This window comes from Dysidea avara, chromosome 2 (genome assembly GCF_963678975.1).
Source record: "Dysidea avara chromosome 2, odDysAvar1.4, whole genome shotgun sequence".
Taxonomy (NCBI): domain Eukaryota; kingdom Metazoa; phylum Porifera; class Demospongiae; order Dictyoceratida; family Dysideidae; genus Dysidea; species Dysidea avara.
The window spans coordinates 7,718,235-7,744,668 of NC_089273.1; the positions used below are offsets into that span (position 1 = coordinate 7,718,235).

The following is a 26,434-nucleotide window of genomic DNA, read 5'->3' on the forward strand; positions in this document are numbered from 1 at the left end:
ACAGTCTTATTATGTTAGTATTGGAATGAAATAGTACAGCATATATTATTAGATTAGGACTTTACTATAAAAAGCTTATTGAATACATTTAAGACAGTCATATATTAGAGATTAAACCACTAGTATAGTGCAGTGTATTATCAGACTATACTAAGCCTATTTCAACCATATATTGGCTACTATACTACTGTACCTTTTTACTTTCCTATAATCTGTGGCTACCTTAATTAAATACTTTCTATAATTATATTTGTAATGAATTTAATTCTGTAAATATGTTATAACCACAATAGGTACAGCTAGTAAATCAATGTCTCCTTGGCTGGCCATGACAGTATCAAATCAATTTCGTCATTTATTAGTCCTTGTCCAACTGCAGCAGGTAAGACAGTAAATACAATTCACAAGTTCCATTATAAATTACCTGTATTATCATCACCACATAGAGCTCTATGGCAATCTGTTAGTCATCTGGTAGAACAGTCCCACAGCTGTAATACAAAGATGGTAAATATAATGTGTATTCTGGACAATCGTTGGACTTACAGTTTGTAACAATAAGAATTTTATAAAGCAAGACCTTGTCTGGAAACCTAGTATTGCCATGTAGAACATCGGCTAGGTCCCACAACTCTATTAAAGATGGTAAATATAATGCGCATACTGAACAATCATTGTACTTACAGTTTGTAACAATCTTTTAAAACTGAGACCGAGTCTGAGACTGACAATCCATGTAGAATTAAGACAAGTCTGATAAGACCAGGTCTCACAACCCTAAATGGAGGCAAACATGATTCATATTTTGGATTACTTGGTGTACTTACAGTTGTTATCAGCGAGTCTAACCAGACATAAAACGGCCACTTAGTATGTGACTTTGTTGGGCTAATATCAGACGAAGATTTTTGAACGGTCATATCTTAGCCAAGAACAATGATATCAAGCTGTAACTAGAAGCTATGGTTATCAAGTGTTAAAATAAGTACATTCAAGCATTGATTTATGATAAATTCCTAATGTATAAACATACCTGCTAGTTAGAGTTTGATATATTCACTCTTGGCTGAGATATAACTGTTCAAAAATCTTCATCTGACATTCGCCCATACCCAAAACTCACAAAAATACTCCTACCACGTGGCCATTTTTATGTCTGTTACGTAAGCTCACAAGAAGCATCTGATACATTGATAACCAAGTCCAAGAATCCTTTAATCACTAAGTACAACTGAAACAAGACTAAATAATTATACTATAATTTGCATACTCTCAGTGAACTTACTTTTGTTAGCAATACGAGCATGGTCAGTGAAATAAGGACAAACAAGATGGAACAGGTTCTTGAAAGTACTCAACTCATTTACAGTGCCAGATGTACATGTGGTAGCAGCCATCAGCGTTGATAAAAAGCATACAGTGGAAAACATGAAGAAATTATACCGGTTCCCAGAAGAAATCAGACCAGTTTCCACAAACCTAAACGAAGGCAAATATCAAAACACACGGTAGTGTGTCGTGCGGCCAAAGAAGCCGGCGCGCCACACCGTGAGTATATTAACAGGAAGAACGAAAACGTCATTTTCACACCTTTGTATCTCGGTAATCACTTCTCTGATTGGAACCAAATTTGCTACACAGTTGCCCGCCAGCCAAGGGAGTCTGCATTCCAAATTTGAAGGAAATCGCTCCAGCCATTTCCGAGATACGAGTTGCCAAATTTCGTTTTTTTTCTTCGTTTTTTTCTTCGTCTTTTCGCACACTTGCAAAAATTGCTATAACAAGCAAACGCGCACTCCGATCGCCTTGAAATTTGGCACACAGAAAGGGAGTCCATAGGCGAATCCTAGCATCAAATTTGGTACAAATCCGATGAATGGTTCAGGAGTTATGACCGATTATTCGTGTAAAACAAGATCGATTTGTTGTCACGCCTACAGGGTAAACCGCTTCATGGAATGAGTTGAAAATTGCTATGTAGATGGAGTAACCATCGTAGGAGTGCCTTTTGGTGGTTTGAAAGGAATCGAGATAAAGACCACGGAGATATGACACAAAACCCAACCTGTGTCACAATTACGCGATCGATTTTTATGAATAAAAAAGTATTAGTTTTCACGCCTACTAGGCAAACCGCTTAGAGCAATGAGCTGAAAATCAGTGTATAGCTGGAATAATCTTCATAGAAAGTCCTTGCAGTAGTACAGAAGAATCGGATTACAAACCAATGAGTTATGATTCGAAAGCCAACTCCGTGTAGCAAATGCGAGATCGAGATACTCTAATAGAACAGTCACCCTAATAGAGCATTCGGCTAATTTATTTACTCCATCATAGAATTTTATTACATCACAAGTCATTCTGTAGGGAGTTCAGCTGCAAACAGTTAATTTTATAGACAGTTCAGCAAGAAGACAGTCACCATGTGGAGAGTTAAGCAAATATATCACTATAGAGATTCAAAACATTACAAGTCACACTGAAGAAAGTTCAGCTATAAACAGGTCATGCACTGTGTAGAGAATTCAGCTACAATTAAGTCACTCTCTAGAGAATTCAGCTACACAGAATTCAGCTACACACAAGTCACTGTGGAGAGAGTTCAGCTACAAACAAATTACCCTTTAGAGTGATCAGCTACAAACAAAACACTTTGCAGAGTGTTCAGCTACAACATTACAACCTTTAGAGTGATCAGCAATGAACAAATCAACACAAATCTACCTGTAGAGAGATCAGCTAGAAACAAATCACCCTGAAGAGAGTTCAGCTACAAAAAATCACCCTGTAAAGACATCAGCTAGAAACTAGACACAATGTAAGGAGTTCAGCTACAAGCAATCACCATGTAGAGAGTTCAGCTAAAACAAATCAACCTGCAGAGAGATCAGCTACAAACAAATCACCTTATAGAGAGTTCAGCTACAAACAGATTACCTGTAGAGAGATCGTCTACAAACAAATCAACTTGTAGAGAGATCAGCTACAAACTAGACACAAAGTAAGGAGTTCAGCTACAAGTAAATTACCCTGTAGAGAGTTCATCTACAAACAAATCAACCTGTAGAGCAATCAGCTAGAAACAAATCACCCTGAAGAGAAGTCAACTACAAAAAATCACCCTGTAGAGAGATCAGCTAGAAACAAATCACCCTGAAGAGAGGTCAGCTACAAACAAATCACCCTGAAGAGAGGTCAGCTACAAACAAAACACTTTGCAGAGAATTCAGCTACAAACAAATCAGCTTGTAGAGAGATCAGTTACACACAAATCAACCTGTAGACAGATAAGCTAGAAACAAATCACCCTGTAGAGAGTAGCTACAAGTAAAACACACTGTAGAGAGTTCAGCAACAAAGAAATCACCATGTAGAGAGTTCAGCTGCAAACAAATCACCTTATAGAGAGTTCAGCTACAAACAAATCACCCTGTAGAGAGATCAGCTAGAAACTAGACACAATGTAAGGAGTTCAGCTACAAGCAAATCACCCTTTAGTGAGTTCAGCTACAAACAAATCAACCTGCAGTGAGATCACCTACAAAAAAGCACCTAGTACAGAGTTCAGCTACAAACAAATTACCCTGTAGAGAGATCGGCTACAAACAAATCAACCAGTAGAAAGATCAGCTACACACAAATCAACTTGTAGAGAGATCAGCTACAAACAAATCACCCTGTAGAGAGATCAGCTAGAAACTAGACACAATGTAAGGAGTTCAGCTACAAGTAAATCACCCTGTAGAGTGTTCAGCTAAAACAAATCAACCTGCAGAGAGATCAGCTACAAATAAATCACTTTACAGACAGTTCAGCCACAAACAAATCACCTTGTAGAGAGATTGGCTGCAAATTAATCAACCTGCAGAGAGATCAGCTACACACAAATCAACTTTTAGAGAGATCAGCTACAAACAAATCACCCTGTAGAGAGATCAGCTAGAAACTAGATACAATGCAAGGAGTTCAGCTACAAGCAAAATCACCCTTTAGTGAGTTCAGCTACAAACAAATCAACCTGCAGTGAGATCACCCACAAAAACACACTTGTACAGAGTTCAGTTACAAACAAATCACCCTGTAGAGAGATCAGGTAGAAGAATTCACCTTGTAGAGAGTTCAGCAACAAAGAAACCACCATGTAGAGAGTTCAGCTGCAAACAAATCATCCAGTAGAAAGATCAGCTAGAAGAAGTTACCTTGTAGAGAGTTCAGTTACAAAGAAACCATCATACAGAGAGTTCAGCTACAAAGAAATTACCCCGTAGAGAGTTCAGCTAGAAGAAGTTACCTTGTAAAGAGTTCAGCTACAAAGAAACCATCATGTACAGAGTTCAGCTACAAAGAAACCACCTGTACAGAATTCAACTACAAACAAATTACTCTGTATAGAGATCAGCTAGAAGAAGTTACCTTGTAGATAGTTCAGCTACAACAATTCACCCTGTAGAAAGATCAGCTAGAAGAAGTCACCTTGTAGAGTGTTCAGTTACAAAGAAACCATCATGTAGAGAGTTCAGCTGCAAACAAATCACTCTGTAGAGAGTTCAGCTACAAAGAAACCGCCATGTAGAGAGTTCAGCCTCATACAAACCACCTTGTAGAGAATTCAACTACAACAAATCACCCTGTAGAGAAGAAGTTACCTTGTAGAGAGTTCAGCTACAAAGAAACCATCATGTAGAGAGTTCAGCTGCAAACAAATCACCCTGCAGAGAGTTCAGCTACAAAAAAAATCACCCTGTAGAGAGTTCAGCTAGACGAAGTCACCTTATAGAGAGTTCAGCTACAGAGAAACCATCATGTAGAGAGTTCGGCTACAAAGACACCACCATGTAGAAAGTTTAGCTGCAAACAAATCACCTGTAGAGAGTTCAGCTAGAAACAAAATACCCTGTAGAGAGACCAGCTAGAAGAGGTTACCTTGTAGAGAGTTCAACTACAAAGAAACCATCCTGTATATAGTTCAGCTACATTTCAAGTCACCCAGTAGAGAAATCAGCTGCAAAAAAATCCTGTGGGGAATAATGGGCATGTAATAAATATATGTATATAATTTGTATAATTACTAATAAAATCAAAAATAATTGAAGTACTAAAATTCTTCTTTAAGTTCTTTTCTTCTTCCTGTAGTAAAGAAAAAAACACATGGGTTAAAAAAGCCCCAAAGCCAGCCATAGGCCGGCTTTGCAGTATACAAATACAAAAAGAAGTGATATCTAATCAAAAACAGCCAAGCTGTAAAAAAAGGTGCGGCCCCAAAAAGGCCATGGTGAAAAAAGATGTGAAATCCAAGGTGGCGGCCAAGAAATGGCTGTGATGGTAGGTTAATGGTTACATTTTAATAACGACAATTCAGGTGAATTTTGTGCCGCTTAGTCTTGGCACCAAATTCACCTGAATTGTTGTTATTAAAATGTAACCATTAACTTACCATCACAGCCATTTCTTGGCCGCCACCTTGGATTTCACATCTTTTTTCACCATGGCCTTTTTGGGGGCCGCACCTTTTTTTACAGCTTGGCTGTTTTTGATTAGATAAATTGTATACTGGACACTCTCAGTGTACTTACTTACAGATGTTAGCAATAAGAAGAATCTCCTAGAGCTGAGACTAAGTCTGTAATTCCTATCCTTTTGAAAAAAAAGAATAAAAACACGATCAGGCTTAATGCACTTACAGCTGTAAGTAATTAGAAGATGAGGTCGAACAACTCCGTCAAAAAAGAAGAAAACTATCCACATATGGTCGCTACCAGATTCTTTAAAGGAAGCAGCTGCCATTGAAGGAAATTAACACTGCAGATGTCGTACACTGACAACCTGGAGAACTAAGAGGTCCGAAAAGAAACTGTACGAAGAGATAATATACAAAATCATAAGAGCAGACCTTGCATACTCTTACCATTGATGGCTGATGAACTGTGTCCACTCGTCGTCCACCATAAGCTGAGATAACAAGTTATAAAACATGTAATACGTACACAGCAACACCAAAGTTGAATCATTTGTAGGCCATTGTCATACAATATACACAATAAACAATTTAATATGACTAAACTTATCGTACAAGCCATCGTTTTACAGTAGTCTAATACTTACTCATCTAGAGCTGTTTTTGATCACTGCCATCGTAGGAATTGTCCACCACGCCACTTCACCACTCAGTACAGCCAGCAGGGATGTACAGTTGGTCCATAACCATCACCATGCGGAGCATGGCTCATTGGACGATGGCGTCGTTCGCGCACTCTCTCCGCGAGATACACCGTCATTATCACTCACATTTACAACCTCTGATACAACAATAACGACAGAGATTGCATTTGATAGCAGGCGCGCACCACTTACCCCTTCAATTGAACAAGCATTACTACAAACTTTTGCAGGTGTGCTAACTGTGCAAGAAAATCTAGATTTGTATGACTCTTAGAAAGAATTGATTGAATAATTAATTTTCTGCTAATACGTATATGCTTTGACGTATGAAAATTTGTGCGTATGAAATTATCGCAACACATCAAGCTAGCTATATCAAGACACGTGTCGTGCGGCCAAAGAAGCCGGCGCGCCACACCGTGAGTATATTAACAGGAAGAAAGAAAAGGCAGTTTTCACACCTATGTAGCTCTGTGATCCCTTATCCGATTGGAACCAAATTTACTAGCGACGTGCCGCCCAGTTAGGGGAGTCTACATACCAAATTTGAAGAAAATCGCTCCAGCCATTTCCGAGATACGAGCCAACAAAATTTCGTTTTAATTTCTTCGTTTTTTCTTCTTCATCTTCATTTCGCACGCTTCGCAAAATTCGCCATAAAACACGAATGCATGCTCGGAGTGGGCTGAAATTTGGCACACTTAAAGGGCTCATTAAGGCGGATCTCCGTACCAACTTTGGTAGGAATCCGATGAACATTCACGGAGCTATTACCGATTATTTGCGTAAAATAAGGTCGAAGGTCTGTCACGTCTACAGGGCAAACCCCTTGGAGGAATCAATTGAAAATTGATATGTAGATGGAGCAACCATCGTAGGAGTGCCTTTTTGTGGTTTGAAAAGGATCGGAATAAAGACCATGGAGATATGACACAAAACCCAACCTGTGTCAAAATTACGCGGTTTATTCTTATGAATAAAAAAACTATTAGTTTTCGTGTCTACCAGGCAAACCGCTTACAGCAACGAGCTGAAAATCAGTATGTAGCTGGAATAATCATCATAGAAAGTTCTTGCAGTAGTACAGAAGAATCGGACTACAAATCACTGAGTTATGATTCGAAAGGCAACTACGTGCAGCAAAAGCGAGATCGAGATACTGTAATAGAACAATCACCCTAATAAAGCATTCAGCTGCATGTATAATTTACACAGTTATATTACATTGCAAGTGACTCTGTAGGGAATTCAGCTACAAACAAGTCACCCTGTAGTCAGATCAGCTAGAAGAAGGTACCTAATAGAGAGGTCAGCTGCAAAGAAGCCATCATGTAAAGAGTTCAGCTCAAATAAATCACCCTGTAGAGAATTCAGCTACAAACAAATTGCCCTGTAGAGAGATCAGCTAGAAGAAGTTACCTTATAGATAGTTCAGTTACAAAGAAACAATCATGCAAAGAGTTTAGCTGCAAACAAATCACCCAGTAGAAAGTTCCGCTATGAACAGATCACGCTGTAGAGAGTTCACTTAGAAACAAGACATCCTGTAGAGAGATCAGCTAGAGTACGTTACCTTGTAGAGAGTTCAGTTACAAAGAAACAATCATGCAAAGAGTTTAGCTGCAAACCAATCACCCAGTAGAAAGTTCCGCTATGAACAGCTAACACTGTAGAGAGTTCAGTTAGAAACAAGTCATCCTGTAGATAGATCAGCTAGGAGAGGTCACTTTGTAGAGATTTCAGCTAAAAAGAAACCACCATGTAAGAGAGTTCAGATGCAAACAAATCACCTGTAGAGAGTTCGGCTAGGAACAAGTCACCCTGTAAAGAGATCAGCTAGAAACAAGTCACACGTAGAGAGTTCAGCTTGAAGAAGTTAAATTGTAGAGAGTTCAGCTACAAAGAAACTACCATGAAGAGAGTTCAGCTGCAAACAATTTCCCTATAGAGAATTCAGCTACAAACAAATCACCCTGTAGAAAGATTAGCTAGAAGAAGTTACCTTGTAGAGAGTTCAGCTACAAACAAATCACCCTGTAGAGAGATCAGCTAGAAGAAGTCACATTGTAGAGAGTCCAGCTACAAAGAAACTACCATGTAGAGAGTTCAGCTACAAACAAGTCACCCTGTAGAGAGTTCAGCTAGAAGAAGTTACATTGTAGAGATTTCAGCTACAAAGAAACTACCATGTAGAGAGTTCAGCTGCAAACAAATCGCCCTGTAGAGAATTCAGCTACAAACAAATCACCCTGTAGAAAGATCAGCTAGAAGAAGTTACCTTGTAGAGAGTTCAGCTACAAACAAATCACCCTGTAGAGAGTTCAGCTAGAAACAAGTCACCCTGTAGAAAGATCAGCTAGAAGAAGTTACCTTGTAGAGAGTTCAGCTACAAACAAAGCATCCTGTAGAGGTTTCAGCAACAAACAAGTCACCCTGTAGAAAGATCAGCTAGAAGAAGTTACCTTGTAGAGAGTTCAGCTACAAACAAAGCACCCTGTAGAGGTTTCAGCAACAAACAAGTCACCCTGTAGAGAGTTCAGCTAGAAGAAGTTACATTGTAGAGAGTTCAGCTACAAAGAAACTACCATGTAGAGAGTTCAGCTGCAAACAAATCACCCTGTAGAGAGTTCAGCTAGAAACAAGTCACCCTGTAGAGAGATCAGCTAGAAACAAGTCACCAGTAGAGAGTTTAGCTAGAAGAAGTCACATTGTAGAGAGTTCAGCTACAAAGAAACTACCATGTAGAGAGTTCAGCAGCAAACAAATCGCCCCGTAGAGAATTCAGCTACAAAAAAATCACCCTGTAGAAAGATCAGCTAGAAGAAGTTACCTTGTAGAGAGTTCAGCTACAAACAAGTCACCCTATAGAGAGTTCAGCTAGAAGAAGTTACATTGTAGAGAGTTCAGCTACAAAGAAACTACCATGTAGAGAGTTCAGCAGCAAACAAATCACTCTGTAGAAAGATCAGCTAGAAGAAGTTACCTAGTAGAGAGTTCAGCTAGAAACAAATCACCCTGTAGAGAGTTCAACTAGAAACAAGTAACCCTGTAGAAAGATCAGCTAGAAGAAGTTACCTTGTAGAGAGTTCAGCTAGAAACAATTCACCCTGTAGAGAGATCAGCTAGAAACAAGTCAGCCGTAGAGAGTTCAGCTAGAAGAAGTTACATTGTAGAGAGTTCGGCTACAAAGAAACTACCCTGTAGAGAATTCAGCTACAAACAAATCACCCTGTAGAAAGATCAGCTAGAAGAAGTTGCCTTGTAGAGAGTTCAGCTACAAACAAGTCACCCTATAGAGAGTTCAGCTAGAAGAAGTTACATTGTAGAGAGTTCAGCTACAAAGAAACTACCATGTAGAGAGTTCAGCAGCAAACAAATCACTCTGTAGAAAGATCAGCTAGAAGAAGTTACCTTGTAGAGAGTTCAGCTAGAAACAAGTCACCCTGTAGAGAGATCAGCTAGAAACAAGTCAGCCGTAGAGAGTTCAGCTAGAAGAAGTTACATTGTAGAGAGTTCAGCTACAAAGGAACTACCCTGTAGAGAATTCAGCTACAAACAAATCACCCTGTAGAGAGATCAGCTAGCAGAAGTTACCTTGTAGATAGTTCAGCTACTAACAATTCACTCTGTAGAGAGGGCAGCAAGAAGAAGTCACCTTGTAGAGTGTTCAGTTACAATGAAACCACCATGGAGAGTTCTGTAATAAATACATGTATTATATATATAATTTGTACATATACTGATAAAATCAGAAATATTTAAAGTACATCTGCTTCATCTTTTCTTCTTCCTGTGGTAAAGAAAAAAAAGACAGGTTAAAAAAGTCCCAAAACCGGCCATAGGCCGGCTTTGTGGTATACAAATGCAAAAAGAAATCTAATCCATAACAGCCAAGCTGTAAAAAAAAAACAGTGCGGCCCTCAAAAAGGCTATGGTGAAAAAAGATGTGAAATCCAAGGTGGTGGCCAAGAAATGGCTGTGATGGTAGGTTAATGGCAAAAATTTTAATAACGGCAATTTAGGTGAATTTTTTTGCCAAGACCAAGCGGCACAAAAATTCACCTGAATTGTCGTTATTAAAATTTTTACCATTAACCTACCATCACAGCCATTTCTTGGCCGCCACCTTGGATTTCATATCTTTTTTCACCATAGCCTTTTTGAGGGCCGCACTGTTTTTTTACAGATTGGCTGTTTTGGATTAGATTATGTTTTCGTGGAGAAACTACATTTAATTACTAATAAGTATCATGCTGGAAACAAAATTATGGTGATAGCACAATTTCAGCATTTGAGTACCCCAGATAACAGCACCTGTTCCAAACTCGGTCACTTCACTTCTTCATTTGTGAGACTTAAAGTTGGCCCACCATGTAAGTTCTGCAGCACACTTCACTGGCATTGACAACTATTGGGAGATATTGGGCAACCATAATTATTGTAAAAGGAACAGATCCATCCACCATGGAATACAAGCTTGCATGGATATCTACTTTCACGGTCACTCCTAAAACAGTCAGGACTCTATGTTGCTAATGCGTACACAATCCTAGCACATAATCTCCAGTTTTCTGACTGTACTGAGCCACCACACTTGACACTATTTCAACCACCACTATCCACAATTTTAGAACATTATTTTAATAATATATCACTTGAACCAGTCATGACAACCTATCAGAGGGATCACATGACTCATGGTAAGAATGAATACTATGTAGTTTAGACCTTCCACCCATCTAATCAGTCAGTCTGTGAGTGTCAAACATGAGCACCTGCTGTAAAGGTGGGACATCAACTAGCTTGTTTGTTACGTTATTTTTTGTGGAAGATTAAATACAATTATGAATACAAATTATATATATATATATATGTTGTGAGCTACTCTATAACTGTGCTCCACAAAAATATTTGTCACTGTATGAATATCATGATGGTGGTTTAAACGGATGTTCAAAGAAGAAATGAGTCATCAATGTTATTATTACACCAATAAAGTGTTGGAATGTTTTAAACAACTTTATGGTAAAGTAGTTATATGGATGATAGCACTTGAATTATATTTAATTTTTCTTAGCCTAGTAAATAGATACACTCACTGTCTAAGACAGTTTTGGAAATACAACCATTGTGTATGGTGGGTTTATCACTATTATTTGTGGTTCTATTTTTGTAGTTAATGTGGTACTTATTTCTATAAATACATCACTCAAATAAGGCATCTTGATCTCACTGTATATGTCAAGAGGGCTATGCAATAGATTAAGTGGGATATGCAATAGATTAAGTGGGAGTGGTTCCATGTATTGTTTTTGTTTACAGCAAAACTGCAACTGATTGTAGCTGTGTAGATCATTTAGGGGTGTGGTGATGATGCTCTGATAACTTAAGGGTGTGGTTGTCTGATTGTTTATGGGTGTGGTGACAATCATTCACTTTATGAGTTTAGCTACAAGTATCTACTCCATAGTATTATAGCATAAAGTGGAATCACTTTAAATATAGTTTTGTCCAAAAAGTCTTTGTATAGTTTAAAAAGGCAACCTAACACAAGAAGCTATAAATTTTTGAACCTGAAAGGGGCAGTCCTTTTGGAGAAAGCAGGAAGCGGGTTGAAAGAAAAGATACATGGATACACATGAATAAAAAAAGGATATTCCAGGAAGAAGTGGGTCATCAGTGTTATTATTATACCAATAAAGTGTTGGAATTTTGTAAACAACTTTGTGGTAAGGTTTTTTTTTTAATTATTTTTTTTACATATTCTAATAAAGCAACTAATAAGCCTTCTTGATGTGAATTTTCACACCCATAGCTTCTTTTATCTAGGAGATATACTGAATTATATCAGACCATGTAGTAGTTTCAAAATGCATGGGACAACAATTAAATTACAAATTGGGTGATTTGTTCATTCCCAAAACCAAACATTTTCCTGTCTTTACACAATATGTGACCTGATCTTGGAAAACCTACCTTTTTGGCACATTGGTCAATTTTCTGTTTTATAGCTTAAATAAGGTACTGGGTACTCATCTATCTTGTGTCAAAATTTCAGCTTAATATCTTTAAGCATTCCTGAGATATGGCCAATTTTCTCTCCTGTACATTACAAACTAACTTTTATAGCAATGTATTGAGTTCTGTGAGTGATCAAGGGTGACAAATGGTGACAAATCACTTTGTTTACCAATAATTCCATTTTTACCATCTAGAATACTTTAAAATACATTTCTGATAGTTTAATGAAGTATTTTTGGTACATTTCTGCAATTAAATCCCATGTATTATTGTCTAAGACTAAGTTTTAGCCATTCCAGCACCTGAACAAATCACCCAATTTGTAAGTTAATTGTTGTCCCACGCATGTGAAATTACTACATGGTCTGATATAATCATCCATATCTCCTAAGAAAAAGAAGCTATGGGTGTGAAACTTCACAGCAAGAAGGTTTAATAGTTGCTTTATCCAAATGTGCAAAAAAAATTAATATTGAAAAAATTGTTGAAATTTTCAATTGAGTTTTCCCAAAAAGTTTGCTTGTGCCCAAAAGGTAGGTTTTCCAAGATCCGGTCACATATTACAAGTGATTTAATTGAGAAAAAGCACAAAGAACACATGATTAAACTCTCAAGAATTTCTTTTCATTAATTTTAGATTGTAAGAATGGTGATCTTTGTCAACAAAGTGATTTGTCATCAATTTGTCACATCTGATCACTATTCAGTTCTATAAACTGATAATGAAAAGTTAGTTTGTAATGTATTAGACAGTAAATTGGCCATATCTTTGGAATGCTTCAACATATCGTCACAAAATTTTTACACAAGGTAGATAACCACTCAGTGCTTCATTGTAGCTATAAAAAACAAAATTGGCCAATGTGCCCAGATGTATGGTTTTCCAAAATAGGGTCACATATAACATTAACACAATTCCAGTTGTCACTGATAACATATAATACTCATACATGTTCCCATGTACTATGAGAAATAAAAATAAGCAGTTAGACAGCATGTAATCATTTACATAAGTGTGTGGGGTCCCAAACAGAGATAGGGAACCATATGCATTGACTTGCTTTAAAGTTTTATTAAAGACATGCTCTTAAATTACATTTACTTATGGACAATAGACTGCATGTGATTATTCTATGAAAACTCACTGTCAGTTAATACTCCAAGTTATTTTGTGGTTGACTGCTTGTGACTTCCTTAACAGGAGATTCTGTGATACAATATAAGGTATGGTCAGTGTTGGGCAAGTTAAGTAACTAGTTACATATTACATATTACTTGCAACTGAACTATTTAGTTACAGTTACATATTACCCATAAAATAAAGTAACTGTAATTATATTACATATTATATTACTTTGTGTCCACAGCCTTAAGCTGTCACGTGTGAAACTACCACCTTATCACGTGACATGATTGCGTTGTTGGACAATATGCAAATTTTGGTTATAAGTAAGAAGCTGGTGAATAAGCTTCATTCAGTAGGCTTCGTTACTTTGTTGTGGCTAGGCGTTACTCAGGGATAACTAACGAGATTAGTAACTTCGTTACTTGTAGTAATAATATTACGTAATATTAGACTCGTTACAGTAACTATATTACTTAGGTAACGCGTTACATTTGTAAGTAAAGTAGCTTGCGTTATATTACCTGTTTTTATAGCGTATTTCGTTATATTACTTTGTTACCACAAAAGTAATAATATTACGTAACGCGTTACATAAGTAACGCGTTACTCCCAACACTGGGTATGGTATAGCGCTCTTTTTATTAATTTATATTATGTACTGTAGAAATTGCAATGTCAAGAGTTCAAAGGAATTTGCCATTTAAGGTGGTGTATACAAGAAGCTCACCTAATAGGAAGCCGCATGAAAAGATTATAATGTCACCACAAGAATTTCTTGGAACTTAGATTTGGCATGCTATTATAGCATAAGCTATTAGACTAAATTACAATACAAATACAAGTTGCATAACTTAAACTTTATTTATTTTATTATAGATCACGCCATTGTACTTGTGTGACCACACTGTGTGATAAATCTCTAGGCTTTGTTAATTTGTTATTGTTTAGTGCCATCAAAATTTTGTGCAGTGGCCATGAATTCCCTTAAACTTAGTTCCTATACTACTCTACTCACTTCGTGATTGCCTTCTATTATTACTAACAGGTAATTGGTGGTTTATAATAGCACCTTAAATGATGAAGACAGCTTTTCTGCATCAGTTTTCTCTAATATAGTAGTGAGTGAGACTTCTGTATTAAATTTTATGCTGGCTTCTGCAATATACATAGGTGTAATGACCAGTGGTGTAAAGAAAATAATGGCTTGTATAGCTGTAGCAAATAGTACTCTATACTGGATAATGTGGCTCACAAAGCAATCAGTTTTCTTAATGATTTTTTGGGCATGTGATTGTGCTGATTTGAACACTTTAAGAATTTAATTTGTCTTGTTCTTGTTTGTTTTTGTGTGCATAACACCGTAGTTTATTTATTATACATTTCTGGCAATGCCTGTACTGTGCTTTTTGGTCACATGTGTCTGAGGTGTTTGTAATTATATGGTTCTTCAAAAGATCTTAGTGATTTTTATTCTTTGGAATCAATGTTTTCAACAGTTTTTGATGCCACAAAATTATTGTAATGGTTAATAACTCTTGTGTTGAAAGTTACTTAGACTTCGCTGTTACTAGGAACTAACTAGTCTAAGGGGTGGATCTAGGATTTATAAAGTGGGGGGGGGGGGGCTAACTCAAGTAATTAATCTCTTGGGTGGAGATGCTGAAACTAGGGGGGTCTGGGGGCATGCTCCCCCAGGAAATAGATGCTAAAACACTGGAATTTGGAGACATTTTCACATAAAATGCATATTTCTGCCTGTCACAGTACTGTAGATATTTTATATACTGCTTTTAGATATATATGTGGCTCTCTGGAGCATTTGCTAATAGAAAGGTTTGAGTAGATTCAGACAACGAAGTACATGATGCACCCCATAGGTGGTGGAGACGGGGGGGCCAGGGGGCAATGGCCCCCCCACTTGTTGGGACACTGCTTGCAAGAAAAGATCGAGATACTCTAATAGAACAATCAGGATCTAATAGAGCAGTCACAGTATTTAGAGAAGCAGTGTAGCAAATCCCTTAGGTACGTATGTGTAGTTGAACATAAGGAGATGTAATTGGTGGAGAGCAGCTATTGTCATCTGGCTGTTACCTTTTTTTATTATTGGTCTTCAACTTACAGCTGGCCTGGCCCCCCTCACTCTTTGGACTGCTCCACTGCCCCTGATGCACCCTCTCACAATTATGTGCATGATAGAAAAAATAATGTTGAAACTGGAAAATTTTGAAATGTGAATGATAAGAGATTGAATCTCAGAGCATTGTCAATGGAAATTGTGTACCTGAATTAATTATAATGGTACCAGTGATAACTACACAAGTAGATGAACAAGCCTTTAAACAGACCAATGCACTTCATTGTATGTATAGTCACTGGCAACATTTGGCATAAAAGAATCAACTTTTATGCTTACACTGAATGTTCTATTAGAGTAGTTAAGTGACTGTTCTATTAGAGTATCTTGATCTTGTATGCCTCCAATGCTGATCTGGGTCCTTTTTGCATAACTTTTAGCATAAATCCACTAATAATTCCTTGAAAAGATGCTTATAAGGTGGGTTTATGAGTATTTGTATTATTAGTGATTGTATGTTTGCTAAAGCAATATTTCATTATAATCCTCAGTATATTGATCAAATAAAGCCTATAGGTGAAGGGGGGCTTCAGTCCCCAATGTTCATGCCCTAGATCCACCCCTGAGTATTGTACAGATATGTAGGTCGTTTCTGCACCACAATTTAACACTTTAGCTCAAAGATTTTCACTTAGACTCCTAGGCTATGGGTAAATACCTTGAACAGGCTCTGCCTTCTGTGTACAACCTCTAGTGCCTAACTGGTTAAGTAGATAATAATAACATAGCAACACCCAGTGGTTATTTCAAAGGAACATCTAACCTATGGTGTGTCTTGGCAGGTAAAGATCCCACTTCTCTAACTAGTAGCCATGAATAGAGGATACCTTATTGCAATTGAGTTTGGTGTGTAACCCATAGGGTCTGTGTGAGGAAGTTCATTTAAAAGGTATGGTTATTTATGGCTTATCAATGGCTTCCAGTTGGAGTGACCACCTTTAAGACTTTAAATGTGGTCATGGTCACTCCAACTGGAAGCCATTGAAATTGCCTTGCAGTAGTGAGATGCAGATACAAAGAGCCTCAAACCTAAAATGCAGTTACAAGATTTCTATACTTTATAGTTTTTGTTGCCATACGTAGTATCTGTACTTTTACAGCACAAAAATGCAGTATTATTCGGTGCAGATGTAAGGGACCATAAGTCAAGCACCACATTAAGGCACACAGTTCCTACTTCTATCATACAGTAGGAATCATACAGAGCTTTGGGCTCAATTGTCCATCAAAATCACCCAAACAACAGCCATAGTCCCCCCCTCAAAAGAAAACATACTGTTTAACAGTGCATAACCAAGCCCAAAAATTCCTTCAGAACAAACCCAAACCTTTCCAACAAGTCTATATGGAGCTTTTAAAATGTTCTGAATTTTCTACTAACTGACTAACTGATTCCATATGTAGCTATGCACAACTTAACAACACATAAGGGTATGGGCTTGACTTTTGCAACCTTATTTGTGACCGGATTTGCGAAAAGGTACCTTTTCCACACATTTGACACACCAGCTAACAAAATGATGTAACACTTGACTCCATATACTGATTAACTTGCTCTTAGTATCAAAATGTAGCCAGATACTGTAGCTATATTCATTGAAAATTTTAAGCAATTATATGCCATGATCAAAAAGTTATGAAGCTTTAAAGTTTAAAAAATGGGTCAAATTTTGTTTGTGAAAAAGGTACCTTTTCGCAAATCCGGTCACATTTTGATATTGCTTCTTCCCGAGATGTGACTTTTGTAAAATAACACACATTGACAAAGATTTTACATCATGCAATTACACCATATAACATAGAAATGAAATAGCATCACCAATAGCCTTTCAGCAGTTGGTACATTCACTCTTGTTAACTTTGCCAGCTGTATTACTTATAATTCTCATAAACAGCAACAGGTGAGCAGTGATACAGTTAGGCAGAGAAACACACACTCCCAAAGGCTGCCCATATTAATTTTGTAAAAAAAAATAAATAAAAAACAAACAAACAAACAAACATAACAAACTGTTAATATAGACCATTTACACTAGTTCTGAGAACTAATAATGGATTATTCAAGTGCTATCATCCATGTAACTACCTTACCACAAAGTTGTTTACAGCATTCCGACACTTTATTGGTGTAATAATAACATTGATGACCCACTTCTTCCTGGAATATCCCTTTTGGGCCACCATCACAATATTCATACAGTGATATATATTGTAGTATCTGTACTTGTACTTTATAAAAATTAATGCCGTATGGGACTGTAAGTCATGTACCACTTCTAGTGCTGTATATTAGGGATCATGGAGTTCTGGACTTACTTGCCCTTCAAATTCACCAAAAAAGCCTCAGTTTTCCTCCAACACAGCTTGGCCATATTGGTTTAATTCAGTTAAATAGAAAAATCCATAGAAACTTGTTGGGGGGGGGGGGGGGGGGGTTTAAGTTTGTCTGAAGGCATTTTTGGGCTTGGTTATACTGACTTTTCTACTAACTGACTACCTGATGCCTTCAGCTAAGCATAACTCAACAATGGATAATGCTGTGGGCTAGATTTTTTGCATCACTTCATCCAGAGATGTGCCTCTCTGCCAACCGCAGTATGTACAATACACTCATCATGGACTTACATTTGTACATTTTTATAACATCATTATAACTAATGACCCAGTGCATTCCACATCAAAAGAAGGATGTTGCCAGAAATGCCATAATTATTAATTTCGCATACAGTATGAACAATTATAGAATAATGAAGTAACCATTATGCTTCATCCTCAGTTATGCTCCGCCTGTTAGGCAAGTGTTACTCAGTGATACAAATGTACGAGAAGTGTCTCTGCAATTGCTAAGGAAAATACGGGCAATAAGCTCAATCAAGACACACACTAGTGTGTCGTGCAGCCCAAGAATCCGGCGCGCCACACCGTGAGTATATTAACCGGAAGAAATTAATAAGTGATTTTCACATCTTTGTAGCTCCGTGATCCCTTATCAGATTACAAATAAAATGCTGCAGAAGTGCCCGCGCGGTAGGGGAGTCTACTTAAAAAATTTGAAGAAAATCGCCCAAGCCATTTTTTAGATACGAGCGACCAAAGTTCGGGTATTTTTCTTGGTTTTTTTTCTTCTACTTATTTTCGCAAACTTTGCAAAATTTGCCATAAAATACGAATTTATGCTCCAATCAGGCTGAAACTTGGTGCACTTAAAGGGCTCATTACAGAGAATTTCAGTACCAAGATTAGTAGGTATCCGATGAGCATTCATGGAGTTATGACCAACTGTTCGCATAAAATAAGGTCAAAAGTCTGTCACGTCCACAGGGTAAACCCCTGTAAGTAATAAGCTGAAAATTGCTATGTAGTTGGAGTAGCTATTGTAGGAGTGCCTCTTTTGTGGATTTAAAGGAATCCAGATAAAGGCCATCAAGATATAGCACAAAACCCAACCTATGTCACAATCACGCGATCGATTTTTATGAATTAAAATCATGCCTATCAGGCAAACCGCTTAGAGCAATGCGCTGAAAATCGGTGTATAGCTGGAATAATCGTCATAGAAAGTCCTTGCAGTAGTACAGAAGAATTGGTTTGCAAACCATTGGGTTATGATTCGAAAGCCAACTACATGTAGCACATGCGAGATACTCTAATAGAACAGTCACCCTAATAGAGCATTCAGCCACGTTTATAACTTACTCCATTATAGAATTATATTACATTACATATTATTCTGTAGGGTCTTCAGATACAAACAGTTAATCTTATAGATAATTCGGCTACACGCAAGTCATTTTGTAGAAAGTTCAGCTACAAACAATTCACCCTGTAGAGAGATCAACTAGATGAAGTTACTTTGTAGAGAGTTCAACTACAAAGAAAGCACCATGTAGAGAGTTCAGCTGCAAACAAATCACCCTGTAGAGAGTTCAGCTACGAGCAGATCACCCTGTAGAGAGTCCAGCTGCAAAGAAGTCACCTTGTAGAGAGATCAGCTAGAAACAAGTCATCCTGTAGAGACATGAGCTAGAAAAAATTATCCTGCAGAGAGATCAGCTGGAAGAAGTTAACTTGTAGAGAGTTCAGCTACAAAGGTAGCACCTGTAGAGAGTTCAGCTAGGATCAAGTCATCCTGTACAGAGATGAGCTAGAAACAAGTCATCCTGTAGAGAGATCAGCTAGAAACAAGTCCAAGTCATCCTGTAGGGAGATAAGCTGGAAGAAGTTAACTTGTACAGAGTTCAGCTACAAAGAAAGTACCCAGTAGAGAGTTCAGCTAGGATCAAGTCACCCTGTAGAGAGATCAGGTACAAACAAATCACCTGTAGAAATATGTGCTAGAAACAGATCACCATTTAGATAGTTCAGCCTGAAACAAGTCACCCTGAAAAGGTTGAACTAGAGAGATAATTACAGCTACAGTTCAGTACTATGTTGTTCAGACCTTCTTTTCATCTAATCAGCCAGTCTGTGAGTATCAAACATGAACACATGATATTAAGCTGTTTGTTAAGTTAATAGAATTGAATCTGTGTTGAAGACCCAAATCCAATTGCATGCACATAATATTATTATACTGACATATATTTTATGTTTTGAGCTACTCTGTACTCTACAAAAAATATGTATATATTTCACTGTCTGAATACCATGATGGTGGTCCAAAAGGATATTCCAGGAAGAAGTGGGTCATCAATGTTATTATTACACTATTAAAGTGTTGGAATACTTTAAACAGCTTTGTGGTAAGGTAGTTACATGAATGATAGCACTTCTTAGTCCATTAGCACTTCTCAGAACTAGTTGTATCATATTATGTAATATCCAAACTATTCCATCAGTCTATAATGGACATACAATGCATACTGTTAACTCTAGTCTAGTTTAGTGGTCTATTTGACAGTATGAGTTTATTATTGCTTGAATCTGTTGCATTTTATTGACAGCCTTACCTAGTCTCGCGTGCCAGACGGTTTGTGTGTGGGCGGCAAATAAACCGTCTGGTCACTGTTGCACACATTCCGGGACCACTGCCGGAATGTTGGCAGAGCCAATCAGATCGCTTCGCGGACTCTGTGACGAAACAAACACTAATAATTCAAATTCTTAGTGTAATAAAGAACTGAATCTCGGCTACACAGATTACTTTTTCGAAAGTTTAACAACGCCATGGGTTTAGGATCTTTCTTTCTCTAGTACAGGGCTCTTAAAAGCGTTGGTATAAGAACGATTATGGTTCACTACGGATTTGTGAAACGGCGGAATTGTAGAGGAAGACGTTCTTCGAATACGTCACCAGACAATACCAGTACAATTATCGTCTTAACTACTCACAGAAGTGGTTGGAACGAATATTACATCATCCTTGGCGCAAAACAATACCGTGATGTAATCTAATTGTATTCCAGTGAGTTCACGGAAAGTGTGCAACAGTGACTAGACGGTTTATTTGCCGCCCCCACACAAACCGTCTGGCACGCGAGACTAAGCCTTACCTTCCTGTTTAAAAGTGTGTAAACCGATTTTCTCTGGATAACTGTACCACTGTTTACTAGTTGCTTTTTGGTGATGTTATTTAGGGACCTGTCGATTATGCTGGCATAATAATGAGCATAATAGGTGTCTGAAAGCATTGAGCATAATGCTAGCATAATATGCACAACACTTGTGCATTTTTTTCACCCCTTCTAGGTATTTGTCCCGTTTCACTTTAGGATATTTAGCTCAAAGATTTTCGCTTAGGCTCCTAGGCTATGGGTAAACACCTCGAGCAGGCTCTGCCTTCTGTGTACACCCTCCAGTGCCTAACTGGTAAAGTAGATAATAACAATAATAATAATAACTACCATAAATTCTTGCTTATCAAAGTACATATCACAGAAAAAGATCGAGATACTCTAATAGAACAGTCAGAAAATAATCAGTCCGCTGACTGTTCTATTAGAGTATATCGATCTTTTCTGTGACATGCATTTTGACAAGCAAGGGCTTAGAGTCTGTGCTTCAGTAACTTACTGTTTTCCCATATAAAAGTGTAATTTACTAGAAAAACATGGAACTGAGGTATAAATATTCAGCATAATTTGAGCATAATGGGTAAATATTGAACATTAATTTAAGCATAATAGGCAAATTTTGAGTAGTGCAGCATAGCATAATAGGTAAAACAATGAGCATAATCGACGAGTCCCTAATGTTATTTTATTTCTATCAATGTGCAAAAGAAGTGTACAGAAGACAGACAGCAGCGTTAACAGTGCACAGTGTTTGTATCATTGCTAGCAGTAGAGAAACTATTCTCAATAATGAACTACAACAAGGTTTTGTGCAGTTTTTGTGAAAAAATGTGCAAGTTTTATGTCTTGTAGTGAATTTAAAAACACTTCTTTGGTTCAGTGTGGCTATAAAAGGCAAGAAAAGAAAGAAAAAAACTTGAGTCAAGTAGTCTATACCAGTACAGTAGTTTAATCCAGTTAATAGAAACATCTATTTTTTAAGACAGTTATGGAATTGCCAATGTTTTATCTTGTGCCATTGGAGTGCAAACATTGCTGACACAAGAATACAAAAATAATAATGGAATGACAAAATCAGCAAAAGAAACTAATTCTATTTTTATAGTTACTATGATACTTATTTCTATAAATACATCTGTCAAATAAAGCATCTGATTCTTGATTTCACCAAATGAGCTACCACACTCTGATCACTTAAGGGTGAGGTAGAGTTGTCTGATTGTTTATGGGTATGATCACAATCATTCACTTTATAATTTCAGCTCTTAGTATGGATCTACTCCCTCATATGCTAGAGTATCAGCACTTAAAATAGTTTTGTCTTGGAATGGTTTAAAAGGCAACCTATAAGCACAAGAAGCTATAAAAATTTTTAAGTTTTGCAATCTTAAGAACCTGAAAGGGACAGTGCTTTTGGAGGAAGCGGGGGTGGGTTGAAAGAATTAGTGAAACTTTGTCAAAAATGTAAAGTACACACTGTGTATAATTTATAAGGCTAATTAAATTGTATATTAGGGCTCTACTCTGCATAATACGCATGAACAAAAAAAGAACAAGTGAGTCCTTAATGTTATTATTACACCAACAAAGTGTTGGAATGTTGTGAAAAACTTTGTGGTAAGGTAGTTACATGGATGATAGCACTTGGATATATTTTCTTATTCCATTAGCACTTCTCAGAACTAGTTATATTATATTATGTAATACCAACACCACTCTAGCTGTCACTGATGACATACTTATAATACCCATACATTGATTTTTGTATATTTATTAGTGTTACTGGACAGACAGATAAGTGTCTGATACCTCCGGGGGACTAGCCAAAAAAAGGCAATCAACAAATACATCAAAGAGTGATATTTGCTAGTTACTAGAATACAGTAGTTGAAATTCAAATATAGAGTAGAGGGGAGTGAATTCTTGTCAACATTAATAGAATCTGCTGCTGTATCAGTAGATCTAGTTTAGGCTACTTGAAGCACTACTGTAATAATCTTTCCTCTAGGATTGGTCAAATGTTTTTCCCCTGCTGACAAATGTCTTTTTACTTCAACACGTAGTTCCTTGGCTGCCTCCCGTTCCTTTAGAGTCTTATGTGGTGATGTATACACTTTGTTATAGGAGAAATTGTGCCTCAGTTTGCTGGTTCTCTTTAAGATGTTATATTTGGTAGAAGCTTCGGCTACTGAAATCAATGAAGGTCTGGCCTTACTATCAATAGGCTTTTCTTCCCAACCTGACACATTTCAACAAATTGACATCATCAATCTTAAGCTAGAAAGAAAACAATTGGGGAAAAAGCATTCTTATCTTGCTGGGTTCGATTTTTTGTAGCTGAGGCACTTGGCTCTGGAAGATTGTATATAGCAAGGTTACATTTCTTTCTTTCTCTATCTAATTATTCATCAACTACTTCAACTGGACTAGAAGAAAGCAAGCTATCAACGGCAGAAGGAGGTTTTGATATTACAGTATTTGCAGTTGCTTTGATTTCACTCTACAAGTTTTGGTTTAGTGAACACAGTTCATCGACTTTAGAAGAAAACTCAGAAAGCGCATCTCTAATTGTGACCGGGCCTGCGAAAATAGGGCATGTGGGCACATGATTTTTGCTTACTTTTTCAAACTTCAATCACTTGTAACTTTTTGTACTACTATGCTATAGTAATGTAATTTACAGCTCCTAGTAAGTATTTAATTGGCTTTATGATACAAGTTACAGAATTCAACTATTCTGTTTCAGTACTGAGATATGACCTGTAGAATAGCAGGATGTAGTTTGTGCCCACATGCCCTATTATCGCAGGCTCGGTCACAATTACATCTTGCTCTTCCACTACTGTTTGCAAAATGCCTCCATTTGTGTTTTCAGATGGTGATAGAGTTGATTGTATATTTCAAAATATAAATTGCTTGAAGCGTGTCAAACAATTGTTCAGTCGACAGTAATACATTACATTGCTAGATTCATTATTACTTGTGTGAAGAGCTGATAATGCTCCTTATCTACTCCTTCACATTCAGCATGTACTAATGATGTGCACAAATCACACTGTAACAGGTCACATGTAGTAGTAAACTCCTTACTGTGGTATTCACATATCTCGACTTTCTTACTCAACAAGACACCCTTTGGGTCTGGGGATCATTTGGATGATTTCGTTTGGTTCCACAGCCAGTGGGCTGTCTTCCAGTTACTTTCCTTTAGTGGCATCAAGACATCATTCACCAATTCTAATTAGTGCCTCTTTTTGTATAGTCTGGCTTAAAGTACGACTTTACTAAAGAACTAACGTACATTCAGTCAGCGCTCCTTCCTTCTAGCTCCTTGAGACTAGTGTGAGATTTCTGTTACCTATCAGTGCTTTCACTGTTTTGCAGTCTTCATATATTCTCATAGTACTATGGGAAAATATTCAAGCAAAAAGACAACAGCAAATTTATTAACAGATTCTAGTCTTGCCAAATGGAGAAAGGATGATAAGGATTGAGCAAACCATTTACTTGTAAAATGCTGCTTTAACACTTAAAGGGCATTTTCATAAATTACAAGAAACCATTTACAGTACTTGAGTAGTTTTTCGGCAATGGACTGTGCAATTATTCTATGAAAGCTTACTGTCCGTTAATACTCCAAGATATTTGGTGATTGACTGCTTGCGACTTCCTTGATAGGAGATAGTGAATAGTAGGGTATGGTGGGGCTTTATTTTGTATGCGTTAAAGCATTGCCGCGAGTCCTATAATGACAAATAAAGTACGAGGCGCTCGGCCGAGATGTTAATAAAGCACGAGGCTAAATCGAGTTCTTTATTAGCATCGAAGCCAATCGCCGAGTGCTTTATTTTTCATATAACACGAGCAAGGCAATGCTTTAAATGATTTATGGAACTTTGTAGTCGTGTAGCTGTTCATATACACTCGCTACAGGACTCGTAATTAACATGCGTTACACGAACTATTACTAGCAGCCTGAATGCACACAAACTATTTTAACAAGGTAACTCACTCGTAGTTTACCATAGTTTGACATGACAGACTCTCATCAGAGTTCATCGCGTATATTTTGGCAGATTTGGGTCGTAATCCGCAATCAATTTTGTGATAGGGGATAGTATCTACAGTTCATACACGTGATATGCAAACAATAGTACAGTATAATAAGACAGTCCACCAGAAGCGGTAGCTACGGGGAAAGGGAAAAGTGCGGCAGGGAGGGGTGTGGTGGGGATAGTTGTGCTTGAATTTCGATACATCAATGCTTTGCTAGAATGAGGGAAAGATGGCATCCAAATTGATTCTACTTGCTTCTGAAGGTAGTTAGGAAGATAGCAGTGTTGGGCAGGAAAAGACTGAAACTTGGAAGAAATAGATGAAGAATAGTCAGGACGTGGTCTCCATTGAGCTAGTTGATTGGACTGGTGCTGGTGATGGTTCTTAGTGAACGAGGTTTAGGAGGTGAAGGTATTATTGAAGGTAAACGATTCTATTGTGACACATGGTGAAGTACTTCTGTGATATCTCCAGGATTTGTCTGTTTACATTAACAAACGTAACAGTAACGTTACCTTCTCCCAGCCATCATCAAAGCATTTAGGTATGTCTATAAAAGCAATCCAGTGGTAGGAGTCATATTGGCTAGGGTGATTGACCACTCAGCATGGTGAGGGTATCAGTCTTCACCAGCTTGGGTGATTAATCATAGTGGCATGAGTTCCGCAGGCTATAAACCTGCACTAGAGCATGTGGGCAACTATGCTTTATTGCCCACAAAGAGTGCTTTATTGCAATAAAGCACTCTTTGTGGTACAATAAAGCACTTTTTGTGGGCAATAAATCACTGTTTGCCGTAAAGTGTATTTTATGAAATTTAAAATATCTCGCCAATGCAAAGTCCTATAAATTGATATCATGTAGAAATTCAGTAAGGTGAAGGGTTGAAATGCATTTGACATTAAGGTGTTGTATACAGGAAACCCTTCTAATATGAAGCCATATAAAAGAAGCTATAATTTCACCACAAAAAATTCTTGGTTAAATTTTCTTTCAAATTTGGCAATTTTAATATAAGGTACATAAAATAAATTTTTTTTGTCACAGATCACACTTATATATACTTGTGTGGCCACACTGCATCATATACTTACTATAAAGCTCTTGGCTTTGTTGTAACAAGAAATCTGTTATTATAATTAGATATTCACAAATTAAATTGAGTAGTGTGGTATAGGAATGTGGTTTAAGGAGAGATTTGTGTCCTTTGTGCAAAATTTTGGTGGCATGAGTAATTTCACAATTTGTGGTCTTAGTGTTACAGTATCCTAAATGGTGAAGGCAGCTTTTCTGCATTAGTTTTCTCTAGACTCTGGTATACTAGTGAATAAGACCTCTGTATGTGTGCTTGCTTGCGCAATATATTTTATAGTTATAACACGCTTATGAGGGATATGACTAAAATATATGCACCATTCATGA

General features: G+C 37.3%; 1 long non-coding RNA gene across 7 annotated transcripts; it reads right to left on the minus strand.

Annotated features, from left to right (window-relative positions):
- Positions 1–260: 260 nt before the first annotated feature.
- On the minus strand, positions 261–25,068 carry LOC136242903 (uncharacterized). Of its 7 annotated transcripts, none has more exons than XR_010694676.1 (12): positions 24,969–25,068; positions 13,326–13,387; positions 10,474–10,567; positions 5,906–5,949; positions 5,682–5,851; positions 5,578–5,629; positions 1,286–1,479; positions 828–1,221; positions 685–777; positions 547–633; positions 425–491; positions 261–373 (listed from the first exon to the last, which is right to left on the minus strand). It is a non-coding gene; the product is annotated as an uncharacterized lncRNA (long non-coding RNA). The 7 variants fall into 7 exon arrangements; XR_010694673.1 differs by having other exon boundaries at positions 5,574–5,629; XR_010694671.1 differs by having other exon boundaries at positions 5,578–5,634.
- Positions 25,069–26,434: the final 1,366 nt, after the last annotated feature.